This window comes from Lagenorhynchus albirostris, chromosome X, assembly GCF_949774975.1.
Source record: "Lagenorhynchus albirostris chromosome X, mLagAlb1.1, whole genome shotgun sequence".
Classification (NCBI taxonomy): domain Eukaryota; kingdom Metazoa; phylum Chordata; class Mammalia; order Artiodactyla; family Delphinidae; genus Lagenorhynchus; species Lagenorhynchus albirostris.
Window position 1 is genome coordinate 33,654,077 of NC_083116.1, and position 4,532 is coordinate 33,658,608.

Sequence of the window (4,532 nt, forward strand, 5' to 3'; positions counted from 1 at the left end):
ATAGATTGCCTTAGGTAGTATTGTCAATTAAAATTTTTTAAATTTGTATGGAAACACAAAAGACCCCGAATAGCCAAAGCAATCTTGAGAAAGAAGAACAGAGCTGGAGGAATCATGCTCCCTGACTTGACTATACTACAAAGCTACAGTAATCAAAACAGTATGGTACTGGCACAGAAACAGACATATAGATCAATGGAACAGGATAGAAAGCCCAGAAGTAAACCCATGCACTTATGGTCAATGAGTCTACAACAAAGGAGGCAAGAATATACAATGGAGAAAAGACAGTCTCTTCAACAAGTGGTGCTGGGAAAACAGGACAGCTACATGTAAAAGAATGAAATTAGAACATTCTCTAATACCATATACAAAAATAAACTCCAAATGGATTAAAGACTTACATGTAAGACTGGATACTACAAAATTCTTAGAGGAAAACATACACAGAAAATTCTTTGACATAAATCACAACAATTTGTTTGGATTTGTCTCCTAGAGTGATGGAAATAAAAACAAACCAAAAAACCACAAATGGGACCTAATGAAACTTATAAGCTTTTGCACAGCAAAGGAAACCATAAAGAAAATGAAAAGACAACCAATAGAATGGGAGAAAATATTTGCAAATGAGGCAAGAGACAAGGGATTGATCCCTCAAATACACAAACAGCTCATACAGCTCAATATCAAAAAACAAACAAACAACCCAATCGAAAAATGGGCAGAAGATCTAAATAGACATTTCTCCAAAGAAGACATACAGATGGCCAAAAGGCACATGAAAAGATGCTCAACATCATTAATTATTAGAGAAATGCAAATCAAAACTACAATGAGGTATCATCTCACACCAGTCAGAATGGCCATCATTAAAAAGTCTACAAATAATAAATCCTGGAGTGGGTGTGGAGGAAAAGGAACCCCCCTCCAATGTTGTTGGGAATGTAATTTAGTGCAGCCACAATGGAGAACAGTATGGAGGTTCCTTAAAAACTAAAAATAGAGCTACCATATGACCCAGCAATCCCACTACTGGGCATATATCCAGAGAAAACTCTAATTCAAGAAATACATGCACCTCAATGTTCATAGCTGCACTATTTAAAATAGCCAAGACATGGAAGCAACCTAAGTGTCCATCGACAGATGAATGGATAAAGAAGATGTGGTATATATACACATTGGAATCTTAGCCACAAAAAAGGAATGAAATAATGTCATTTGCAGCAACATAGATGGATCTAGAGAATATCATACTAAATGAAATAAGTCAGACAGAAAAAGACAAATGTCATATAATATTGTTTATATGTGGAATCTAAAAAAATGATACAAATGAACTTATTTACAAAAGAAGTAGACTCACAGACATAGAAAAGAAACTTTTTGGTTACCAAAGGGGAAAGGGGGTAGGGATAAATTAGGACTTTAGGATTAAAATATACACACTACTGTATAAAATATACAACCAACAAGGACCTATGTATAACACAGGGGACTATACTTATTATCTTGTAATAACCTATAATGGAAAAGAATCTAAAAAAGTATATATTACATATAATATATAATATATATATGAATTACTTTGCTGTACACATGAAAATAATACAGCATTGTAAATCAACTATATTTCAATAAAAATATTTTAAAATGTATATACTGGTTTTATTTTTTACTGCACTATCACTCTCTGATATTATAGGATGTACCTATTTATTGCCTGGTTGTCTACCTATTCAAATATAACCTCCCTGAGACCAAAAAAATAAATAAAATTAAATTAAAAAATAAAGAGAGAAAAACTGTTGAAATTTTTCTACCTATGGAAAAAATTATTATTCCTCAAAATTTTTTCTCTAGAACAAATATCTTCTCTGTACCCAAAGCCAGTATATCTAGCTATATAGTTTATAGCTTGTTTAGATGTCTCAATGGCACCTCAAAAATAAAAACAAATTCATGATATACTCCCTTTTATTCTCCTCAACCTAGTCCTATTCATGTGTCTGTTATACCCCCAAATGATATCACTATCCATTCAGTTTAGCACTCTCTCTCTCCCTCACTCCATATATCAAGTCCATCGTTGAGTCCACTTAAATATCTCTACAATACATCTACTTATTTCTGTCTTTTCCACTACCTCTGTAGTCTGTGGTTCCATCTTCTCTTGCCCGGAAAAGTAATAACTTATTAACTGGTCTAATCCTCATCCATTCTTCTCTCCCTCCAGCCTACTCAGAATGAGGTGTTTGAAAAAAAATCTAATGATGCATTTCCCTTGCTTAAAAATCTTTAGTGTTTACCTGAACACTTATGGTAAAGGCAAAATTCCTTAAAGTGCTTATCAAGACTTCCCATGACCCATCCCTAATCTACATTCTTATCTGAATCATGTTCTCTGTTATTCTTTCTTTCCTAACAACACTGGCCTTCTCTCAGACCTTCATATTCACCACACTCCCTCCCAATACAGGTGGTAACACATGTTAGTTCTCCTTTTACCTAGTTGACTTCTAATCATCCACCATAGCTCAAATGTCATTTTTGAACCATTCAGACTGTGTGTTTTCGTCATATGATTCCAAAGCACTATATAGTTCTTAGCATTCATCTCAATTGTAATTCATCTCAGGAAGGAATTCTGCCAGCAGAATTCTGCTTTGGGACTCATTACAACTCTTCCCTGTGTCTCCAGCCTGCCAACCTACCCTGTGGATTTTGAACTTGTACCACTACAATTCTTTAAAATAAACCATATGTTTTATGGCTCTGTTTTCTCTGGAGAACCCTGACTAATACAGAAGACAAGGTAAAATCAACAATAACTAATGCCTCTTTTAAGATGAGGAGGATGCAATAGAATCTTTTTTCTCAGAATTACATGAGCCTGATACTTGTTTTTGTTTTTTAGCAGACATCAGTTGCTTACATAATAAAATCCCATATCTGATGAGATTTAATGTTCCAATCAAGGAACACAAATTTTATTAATATATGTTATATACTTCTCACATAATAAAAATGACCATATTTTCTGACATTCATTAAGCTTGGTGTGGCTCCCTCAAACTTCTCCTGAGTCTTATGCCAGTCTTTCTGTCAACCCCAGTGTAGAAATACCGGGAGAGAGAAAAGATAGCAGAAAGAAGCAGAGTTAGTCTTCATCCATTTGTAACATTATGCAGTGGAAAGGTAACCCTACTACACTATTCCCCTAAGTGTTCCTAGACTTCAAGGAACTCTGATGTTCTTAGGTTCTTCATATTAGCTCTTCTAACCTACCTCATTACTCAGTATCTATAGTCAGTTCAAACACCCAAACCTTTTCATGCCAGCTACGCTTTAGCTATGTCATACTCATCCTATACTTAAACAGCTATGACTGAGAAACAAATTGAAGATCTTTTCCAAATTTCATTTTTATAGTTTCAGCCAGTTTTTCTAGATGCTCATGACCTCTAGAGATCCTGAATGTGAGTTATCTGTCCACGTATTTTATTATCATGTCATGAATATCCCCATCCAAATCATTAATAAAAACTGCATGGGACAGAACCAATAATAGAGTTATCTTAAAAGAAACCTCTTTCTCCAAGTTAATACCAATTCTTTAATTGGCTTTCTTTAGATCTAGAATTCAACCAGTTATAGACCCACTTACGTTGTATTTTCATCTAGTATCTAGGTAGTCCAGCAAATACTTTGCAATATTACATTACTTACTTGTCTATGCAATTATATGTATTGTATAGAAACTGACATGATACACTAGTCTCTAGTAATTAATTCTCCTCTCTCAGTCAATAATTGCCATATTACCAACACATTAGTAAAAGAAGGAAAATCTTCACTTTAAACTCCTAAGAATAAAATAGCAACAATACTATCACTTAAAATTTGAAAAAAAACTTTCTATTATTATTATCATCTCCATTTGACACACAAATTGACACTTTTTAATTATTATTCCAATTTAATAAATGAGTAAACTGAAGCTCTGACTTATCCAGAGTCACAATGCTAATAGGTGGGGGAATATAAAAACAGAACACAGACCACCTGGCTCAGTTTTATTTTTATAGTATACTAAACTGCCTCAGTAGACAAAAAATTTTCAGATGAATAAATAAGAAGATTAAGAGTCAAACAATGACAGATTAAGGTGACATTAAGTCATTCAAAACTCATATACCTTTGCCTCAACTTTTACCAAACAAGATTCGTGTGTATCTATTAACCCCAAAAGTTATATTAATAAAATACTGGTTTAACCCTCAGTAGAAGGAAAACACATCACCATTTATTTATGTATATACTGGCATTCTTGTGATAAAAACACATTTATTTAAAATTTTTAGAAATAATAAGCCCCTGAATATCTTAATCTTTCTTTGGAAGTTAAATTCCTTTTTAAAGACAAAAGTCAATATTTAGCAAAAAGATTATGTATCTTTAAGGTTCAAGTGTCAACATGTAACCTTTGGGTGTGAATCTTTAATAAACTGATTGACTGAATTTTCCTT